Raw genomic sequence first — 10140 nt, 5'->3', positions numbered from 1 at the left:
TGTAAAGCTCACTTAAGGCTCTCTCTCTGTGCCTCAATACACATAGGAAGGTGGTAGAAGAGATGGATACTTAGTCTCCGAAAGCATTTGTTGAAAACACAATTCAGAGCGACAGTTTGTTAGCTTTCAAAAGTGTTTGGTTTACCTTATGGAGTACTGAAATGATCTTGCTGAGTTATATTGTCATTCACGTACCCTTGGTTTTCTGCACTGTACACTAAAAATTATTAAAATGTTCAATGGATTCGACCTACACATGGGGCTTGTCTACTCTTCCACCTTCTTTCGAAGGAAGGATGGTAATTAGGGTGTTGGGAGTTTACTAATGAAGGGCTGCCGTGCATGGGCAGCACTTGATTAACCAAATTCCCCCGGCAGCGACACGCGTCCAGCTGCGGTTCACCCCACCGGGACATCTAAGTGGCAGCTCAACTTCAAAGTCCTCTTACTCCTCAAAGGCTGTGGCCACACTTAGCCAAAACTTCAAAATGGCCATGCAAATGTTCATTTTGAAGATTACTAATGAGGCACTGAATTGAATATTCAATGCCTCATTTGCATTAGGATGCTTCCAGCATCAGCACTTGGAAAGCGTCACTTTTGAATGCTCGCGGCTTGGTGTGGCTACATAGGGGTCCTTTTCAAAATGACCCCGCACATTTGAAATCTCCTTAATCCCCTCTCCTGGGAGGGATAAGGGGATATCAAAGGCTGGGTCTACACATGCCCCTTTCTTTTGAAAGGGGCATGTTAATGAGCAGGTTTGAAATATGCTAATGAGGCACTGCAATGAATATGCAGCTCCTCATTAGCAGAATGGTGGCCGCGGCGATTCAAAAGTGCAGCTTTTCGCATCGTGTGCCGCCTGTGGAGATGGGACCTTCCGAAAGGACCCCCCCCCAGTTTTTGAAAGCCCTTCTTCCGATCACCAGATAGGAAGAAGGGCTTTCGAAAACTGGGGGCGTTCTTTCGGAAGGTTCCATCTCCATGCGCAGCGCGCGATTCGAAAAGCCTCACTTTTGAATTGCCGCGGCCACCATTATGCTAATGAGGAGCTGCATATTCATTGCAGAGCCTCATTAGCATCTTTCGAACCTCCTCATGAACATGCCCCTTTCAAAAGTGTTGTAAATTCCTCTTTTAGAGAACATGTCCCTGGCCATGGGCTGTGAGGTTTGTGTGTGCCTTCCACTACCCTTTACCAGATAGCCTCGAGATATTGAGCATTTTAAATCAAAAATTGTATTTTCTGCTTTTAACAGTATTCCCTATCAGTCCACTTAAGAATAAATTAAAAATAGGGAAAGATTTATTTTAAAATATGATGTAAAAGTGCTTAGGTAACTAGGCTCAATATAAGGTATAGGGAAAAACCGTTGGGATTGCCAGTTGGTAATGCATATGTATTAGCTGATTGATTATTCATGAGCGTAGGTTTGAATTCCGAGGCTCTGATAGAACAAAATAGGATGCTTATGAATATGTATGTGGAATGTGCATCTTGGTTGCCGGGGCAACGCAGGTGCGGACCTGACACCTGTGGGTGTTCAACCAGGTCCGCCCTGGCTCTATAAATTCTGGAGCGCAGCCCCGGCTTCGGGAGTCCGCCGGAGGATGAGAAGAGGAGCGGACGGAAGAACAAAAAGGACTGCGTTCAGAGCTGGACATTGCTAGTAGCCGAAGGTTCGGAGCGGAGAGCTGAAGCGGACCTGCGAGTCAATCATCGCTCCCCAGCCGCCGCGGGATGCAGAAGCCTTTTCGAAGAGCTCTGGCTACGAAGCCTTTTTGAAGAGCTCCAGCCTAGAAGATCTGAAGAGACTGAACTGAACTCACTAACAAAGACCTCAGGACTTTGCCTGAGGCAGGCTCACCGGGCAGACCGCGCCGGCAGGTGCCCTGCCTGGTGAGCCATGCAAGCGGCCTTGCTGCTTTAGCCACTGGTCCCTGCTGGCCGGCGGTGGAACCGCAGGCTGCTCTTTATAGCCAGGGGGTTTTTGTTTACCACGTTGGCCTTTTCCCCCTGGCCTCTCTTCTCTCCTTGCTTTTCTGTCTGCCTGTCCGCGGCTGCCGTACAAGCGCGCCATGAGGGCCTCCTTTCCTAGCACCAGAAGGAGACCTGCGGGCCCGGCGCCCGGACGGACAGAGCAGGAGGGTATAGGTATTTAACATCAAGCCTCCACACAATATAGGCATTTAGGTTGGTTAGTTTGTTGTCAGTCATGGAACTAGGTTTAATATTCTTTGTATTATCTGTAGCATTATTGATAGTTACATTGTTTGTTGTTATTCCTTGCTGCTGCTACGTTTACGGCAGACCTAGGAATTCCAATATTGTTTAAATAGGGCGCGCCATAAATTTTGTAACTCCCGCTTCTTAAGCCGTAATTGTAAAGCACAGGAGGCGATCTTATTAGACCTAGCCTTTATATTGAACGTACAAATAGAAGACTAGTATAGAAATCATATAGACTATAGCCATTCGGATATTCAGAACTGTTAGCTCCCTCTTTTTAAGTAGAGCTCGCTTGAGTAGAGGTAAGAGCATTTAGGGGATAACCCGTTAAAGGAAAAACCCCAACATTTAAAATCCTGGAGGGATAACCCGGTAAAGGGCAAACCCGATAGGTAATTTCATTTTGAATCTCAGGTGTCTGAGGAGACTGTACCTATTAAGTCTGAGGAGACTGTACCTATATATTTCGACTGAGCTTGGGACAGTGCAGTAAAGGGACTCCCGTAACTGGGGGAACGACATAGGCAGTTCCAAGTGGCAGTTTTTGTTAAGTATTAAGGCAAATAGCCCCAACAGGGAAGAACCCCGCGAGTTATTCTTGGAGGCCACTGTCCTGTCTGGCCAACAGGGCAACCTCACTTCATATTATTCTAGACCATCTGTTCCCCTAGGTAGCTGGGCCCGGGGTTGAGCACCTTCAGTTATCCAAAAGAGGTACTGAGGAAGAGCGTAATGATGCTTTGGTGAAGGGACTACAATATAATATATATATATATAACATTGCATTGTAGTCCCTTTAGATAGAAAAACCTTTTACAAAGAATATAATATAATATATAAAGAATACACTATAACATAATATACAGTTCTGCTATAATCTTCCCTTACAGCATTCGACGAAGAGCATTTCATTATGCATCTCTCCGGACCCCAAGTAAGTTAGGAGGGTTTAGGATAGAGACAATTATTATAATAATACAATATATTAGTCTGCTAATCATCAAATCCTGTGCTAGGCTTGGTGAAGTGGGGGAGTAAATAGTTGGATCCATAGCACAAAGACATTTAAATAGTTTATCCTAAAATACACATATAAAAAAGAAAATAGCATACTATAAAAAGAAGTAATTTATTATAAAAGAGGTAGTATAATATAAAAAGAATCCTGATCTTGAGAAATAAAATCTTTTTGTGGGAAAGTTGATCCTTGTCTGTCATCTTTTCTGGGGAACAGCACAGCTCGTTCACGCACCCTGAAAACCCCACTGGACTAGGTCCCGTGACAATCGACACAGGTTGCGGGGTAAAACCTGGGGCAGTGTCTGGCCGCTGGTGGAACGCCTTAGGTTACCTTACAGGCCTTTTGGTTACCTCTGAGCTGTGCACTCAGTTAGCATCGTTAAAAAGGAAGGGGCACATGTAGACCCAGCCAAAATGCGTGGGGTCCTTTCGAAAAGGACCCCCATGTAGCTGCGCCGAGCGGCAAGCGTTCGAAAGCGGTGCTTTCGAAGTTCCGCAGCTGAAAGAGTCCTAATGTTAATGAGGCGCTGAATATTCAGTTCAGTACCTCATTAGTAATCTTTGAAATGGACATTTTTTTGAGGAGTAAGGGGACTTCGAAGTAGCCCCTTCACTTTGAAGTACCGGTGGGGGAGCCGCAGCTAGACGTGTGCCAGTACTTCTAAGTTTAAAACTTTGAAGTTGCCATGGGAGGGATTTGCTTAATGAAGTGCTGCCTTTGCATGGCAGCACTTCATCAGTAAGCTCCCAACACCCTCTTCACCATCCTTCCTTCAAAAGAAGGTGGTAGTGAAGACAAGCCCATGGTGAAACTTGTACTCACTAGGCAGTCTCCTGTCTTAAGACCATCCTGAAGGTATTGCTAGACATGAAAATTGTACTCATTTGCTACCTTCATGAGGAGGTCAAACACTATTTATTTGTTTGTCATTGACTGGCCTCTTGCTGCTAAAACAGGCTGCGCTGCAATTTGGCTCTGAGATATTGGACTTGCTCTCTTTACACAACAAAAAACCCAAATGATGAAAGCACACAAACTCAGCTGGAGTCCCAAAAATCCAAGATTACAAATAAATATACAAATGTGTATATGTAAGCATAGAGGATCTAACTTCCAAGATATTAATGCTCTTACTGAATTCTAGTTAACACAATCAGCCCCACTAAAGAACTCGCAAACTATTCAAAGGGGTACACTAGGGCTCATTCCAAGCTGGAGGGTCATCTTTACTTTCAGCCTGATTTTTTTCCCAAGCTCACTGGGACCATAAAATTTGAAAACACACTGGCAGAGCGGGGAAGAGGGAAGATGTGGTGGGGACGGCCACATAACTCGGTAAAATTCTGGACCCTAATAAATTAATGAGAATTGTTCAGCTGATTTTAGCTGAGCCTGGATTTAACATCTAAAGTTAAGGGTAAATTTCTTTTGGAATATTCCGAAGCACATAGGCACTGACGTCCCACTGAAAACAAAAGCAGTTAGGAGCTTAAACACCCTTTAGTTACTCTTTGTAAAATAATAATATCTATGACATATTTTGCTGGAGACAAATAGTTTTGAAAGCTGTTTCATTAATACTGCTTCAAATAGAATCTGAGTTCCATGTTTGTTGTTCAATGTTTGTTACAATTTTATTAACAAATATTCAGAAAGCTTGTGTCTGCACTAGCAAATTCTTTCAAAAGAAGTGGGCTCTCCATGGAGCTTCTGCACCCAAAAAGAGTTCTTTTGAAAGTAAACTGAAAGACTGCAGTGCTCCTTTCAAAAGGACTCTTCCACTCCCTCTTCAGGAAGAACACCTTCTCTTGAAAGCTTCTTTGAAAGAAAAAGTGTCTCGAAGCTTTGCAGAGCCCTGCTTTTGAAAGAGCAGTCCTCGTGGCACCCAATTTTTTGATCCCTGGCCCATTCTTTGGAAAGAAAAGGGGCCGTGTGGACATTCTCTTTCAAAAAAGCAGATCACTCCTTTGATCCATTTTTTGATGTGGACATACTCTTTCAAAAGACAATCTTTTGGAAGAGATTTCTGAAGGAGCTTCTTTCAAAAGATCTCTGTAGTGTAGATGCAGCCAAAGAGTCTATGTGTAAAACTACCTTGGAATCCTGCAGTCTTTACAAACTGGAACATAATTATTATGAAATTCATTTGTTATGTGTGCTAATTTTTGCTATTTGGAAGTAATTAACTTCCTTCTGAAATGTTTCACTCATTCATCAGTGAGGAGAAACAATAGTGTGGTTTCCAAAAGGAAATGAGGACCTTTTATGCACAATTTGAGCAATAGTCCAGCTAGCATAACACTGTTCCTGGCAGTGCTCAATGCTTCAGTAGGAAGATTTAAGAAATCCCATAAAAGGCAAATACAGAATAATTTAGCCATTGTGGAAATTTGTTCCTGACCACCAATAGTTGCATTTCCACCCTGAAGCATGTAGGTTTATGTGTGTCCAATCCAATGTTCATTGAAGACAATGGAAAGACTCCTTCTGACTTTAGTTGGTATCGGAATAAGTTTCATTCTAGCTAATGTAACTGTAATGGAACTTGCTAACATCCATCCACGTTTTGTGTGTGCTTGCCTTGTGCACTGGTGCTCGAAGTTCTTCCCTTACCAGTACCCATAGAAGAGCACCTCTTGCAATATCCAGAGTGGAGTATCCATGGTGCAGTACAACGGATCCTGCCCCACCCACAATGCCTTCTTCCTGTCCGTGATGGAGCACAGAACTGTGTTTGCTCCAACTGCCCTCTGTAGCCCTCTGTTCAGACAAAAGTGTTTCATGGCTTTTGTTTATGTAGAACCCTAGTAGAGTAGTATCTAGCTAGTTAAAGATTTTCTTCTCCTTTGGGATTTTGCCTGAGTCAGAGCAAGTCCCAATCCCCTGGCCTCAAAACCTGAAACACCTGCAAACAGCCCAGGCCAGAAAGTGAACCCACAAGAGTCGCTTGCACTGCCTAGGTGAAGGTTACATGAGAAACAAGAGCAAGATATGCAAGTCCTTCAATACAAGGACCAAAAAGGAGAGGAACATTCGCCTTTGCGCCCACCTTATGGAATCAGCCCTCATTCTGGTCCCAGTGATCTGATCTGATATGGTGTGGAGCATTGTGGTCTCAGTGTGCAGCACACCAGCAATACCACATACTAGCTGACCTCGGTCTCCACCAATGGCTGCAATAAAGAAGCTGAAGAAGAGGGTGCAGGACAGTTCACCACACTATCATACACAGTGGAATAAATCTGCAGCTGAGCAAAGACCCATGTCAGACAGCTCTCACGTCCCCACATCCTCCAGGTCCCCAGCTCAGGTGGAGCAAAGCAGCCCAGCCCATTCCATGCATGCTTCTCCAGACATTAGTTGGACCCTCAATAAGATCTAGGTTCCCTCCATGCTGAGGCCCTGCAGGTACATGAAAGCATGGAAGAAATGGTTCCAGCACTAGATAAAATTGCCTCAGTGACTGGACTGAGCATTAACAAGGGAAAGACCAAGACAATGAGGATCAGGCAGTCGAACAACAGCACTTTCACACTGGGAAGGGATGACCTGAAAGATGTGGAACAGTTCCCCTCCTTGGAGAACACAATGGGCAGAGATGGAGGAGCAGACATGATACTAGTGCCGTAATAGGAAAAGCAAGAGCTGCATTCAAGACTCTTCATTCCATATGTTAATTGCAAATAATATCTGAGAAGACGAAACGGTGGCTCTTCAACACAATTGTGAAGAAAGTGTTCTCGTATGGATGCAAGACCTGGCATACTAAAAACTCTTCAAATCACAAGCTACAACCATTCATAAATAGATGCCTGAGGTACATCCTTCACATCAAATGGCAACACTTAGTCAAAAATGAGGAGCTTTGGAACAGAGTAGGACAAGAACCACTTGACACTGAAAAAAGAGAAGAAGGTGGGGATGGCTCGGCCACTCTCTCAGAGAAACTTAGGTGGAGGTTGGCTGGCCCTGGCTTAGGCTGACTTACTCAAAACCCAGGACGAGTTACCCAAGTTGCCTCCATAATAACAATCTTTCTCTCTCCAATCTTCAAAACATGCTTTACCACATTCAGTGCAGTTTCATACCAGAATTCAAAGTGTCTGTTTGAGAAATAAACTTCTGATCAATGCTTGAAAAACATTTGTACGTGCAGAAGGCCAGACTGCACATGGAAAATATATGGCTCAAAACTTGGCTTCGCTTGAATATTTTTACTGGTAATTAAGTCAAGGGACTCCATGTGATTATAAAGGGTAGTCTAGGAATTTTCTAAATGTCTGTGGCTAACCCGCAGGTGTGATGCCTAAAATGTTGCCAAGGTCAAATGATGATAGTATTCTGGGACAAATATTTGAGGAGAGTTTAAGCTAGCTTTCATGAACTTCAACCAGTTTTAGTTAATTGGTAATCAATTAATTTCAGATAAAAACTCTAGTATCTCTGTTCTGTCTAGTGCTCCTGCTGGCCCAGCTATATGTCATCCTGCTACCTTTTTGAGGATGGGAGGAAAGGATGGGGTCCATACCGGGTGCTCGCGAACAGGGTGCGTGGTAACAGGAGGGAGTTTTGAGAGGGGAGTTTAGAGGGGGAGCTTGGAGGGAGCCAGTGACTTCTATTGCCCTTAAACTTAAATCCTTTATAACAACCTCTATCTGAAACATTTAATTAACCCTCATATATAACTAGAGTAGGAAATGGAGGCAGAAGCCCAGCAGCAGAGTGGGGGCTATCCTGTTTATTGTGTCGAGTGCAGTATGTATGACTACCTACCCTGTGGGTGGGTGGCGTATGTGTGTGCTCGATGAAAGGAGCTCCTGGCCCTCAGAGACCGAGTGCGTGCTTTGGAGGCCAGGGTGGCTGAACTGGAGGAGCTAAGGAAGGCAGAGGTGTTTGTGGATGAGACTTTCCGGGACATAGTAGGGCTGTCCCACCTCCAATCTGACAGTCCTGATGCTGTTACGGAGGATGAAAGGCTCAGGGAAGGAGAGCAGTCAAGGGGAGCAGAGGGAAACCATCCCGTAGTTGGGACCCTCCTTCCAGAGGGGGGTGATGTATCCTCTCGTGCCGAGGATACTTCTCCGGGGGAGGGAGCGCCAGCTGTTAGGAAGAAGCAGGTTTTAGTAGTGGGGGATTCGATCATTAGAAATATAGATAGTTGGGTTTGTGATGACCGGGAGAACCGTATGGTGACTTGCCTGCCTGGTGCGAAGGTTGCGGATCTCTCGAGGCATCTAGACAGACTTATGGGCAGTGCTGGGGAGGAGCCGGTCGTCGTGGTACATGTTGGTACCAATGACATAGGGAAGGGTAGAAGAGATGTTCTGGAGGCCAAATTTAGGTTACTAGGAAAGAGACTGAAATCCAGAACATCTTTGCTGGCATTCTCTGAAATGCTTCCAGTTCCACGTGCAGGGCCAGATAGACAGGCAGAACTTCAGAGTCTCAATGCGTGGATGAGACAATGGTGTAGGGAAGAGGGGCTTAGATTTATTAGGAACTGGGGACACTTTTGGGGTAGGGGGAGCCTATACAGGAATGATGGGCTCCACCTAAATCAAGGTGGATCCAGACTGCTGGCATTAAACATTAAAAAGGTCATAGAGCAGTTTTTAAACTAAGAGGTGGGGGAAAGCCGATTGGTGCGGGGGAGCACCTGGATCGGACGGAGACTTCTCTTACACGAGGCTCCATAGATAGGGATTCCCTAGAAGTTAGTCAGATAGGGAACGTGGGAAATAATATATGGGCAAGATCAGATGTGAAACAATCGTGCATAAAAAAATCCAACGCGTCTGTGAAAGGCGGACATATAAATAGTGGTAGTTTTCTAACATGCTTTTACACTAATGTTAGGAGTCTGTCTAATAAGATGGGTGAACTGGAGTACCTCATATCAAAGGAGGAAGTTGACATAATAGGCATCTCAGAAACATGGTGGAATGAGGAAAATCAGTGGGACACTATCATACCGGGATATAAATTATATCGGAAAGACAGAACAGGTCATGCGGGTGGCGGAGTGGTACTATATGTGAAGGATAATATAGAATCAAATGAAGTAAAAATCCTAAAGGAATCAAAATGTTCCATAGAATCATTATGGATAACAATTCATTCCTCTAATATGAATATGGCATTAGGACTATATTACCGACCACCTAACCAGGACAGTGATAGTGATGCTGAAATGATAAGGGAGATTAGAGAGGCTATCAAAATAAAAAACATAGTAATAATAGGAGATTTCAATTATCCCCATATTGATTGGGTGCATGTCACCTCAGGATGGGATTCAGAGATTAAATTTCTTGATGCCTTAAATGACTGCTTCTTGGAGCAGCTAGTACAGGAACCCACAAGGGGAGAGTCGATTCTCGATCTAGTCTTGACTGGAACGCAGGATCTGGTCCAAGAGGTAACTGTTACTGGACCGCTTGGAAATAGTGACCACAATATAATAACTTTTAATATTCCTGTGTTGGGAAGAACACCGCAGCGGTCAAACACTCTGGCATTTAATTTCAAAAAGGGGAATTACACTAAAATGAGGAAGCTAGTTAAACAGAAACTAAAAGGTAGAGTAATTAAACTAAAATCCCTGGAAGCTGCATGGAAACTGTTTAAAGACACCATACTAGAGGCCCAACTTAAATGTATACCCCAAATAAAAAAACACAGTAAGAGACCTAACAAAGAACCACCATGGCTAAACAGCCATGTTAAAAAGGCAGTGAGAGAGAAAAGGGCAGCTTTTAAAAAGTGGAAGTCAAATCCTAGTGAGGAAAATAGAAAGGAACATAAACACTCCCAAATTAACTGTCATAATGTAGTAAGAAAAGCCAAAAAAGAGTTTGAGGAACAGCTAGCCAAAAATTCAAAAAAC

The sequence above is a fragment of the Carettochelys insculpta genome, chromosome 9, assembly GCF_033958435.1.
Source record: "Carettochelys insculpta isolate YL-2023 chromosome 9, ASM3395843v1, whole genome shotgun sequence".
NCBI classification, from domain to species: domain Eukaryota; kingdom Metazoa; phylum Chordata; order Testudines; family Carettochelyidae; genus Carettochelys; species Carettochelys insculpta.
This window is presented reverse-complemented; position numbering follows the sequence as displayed.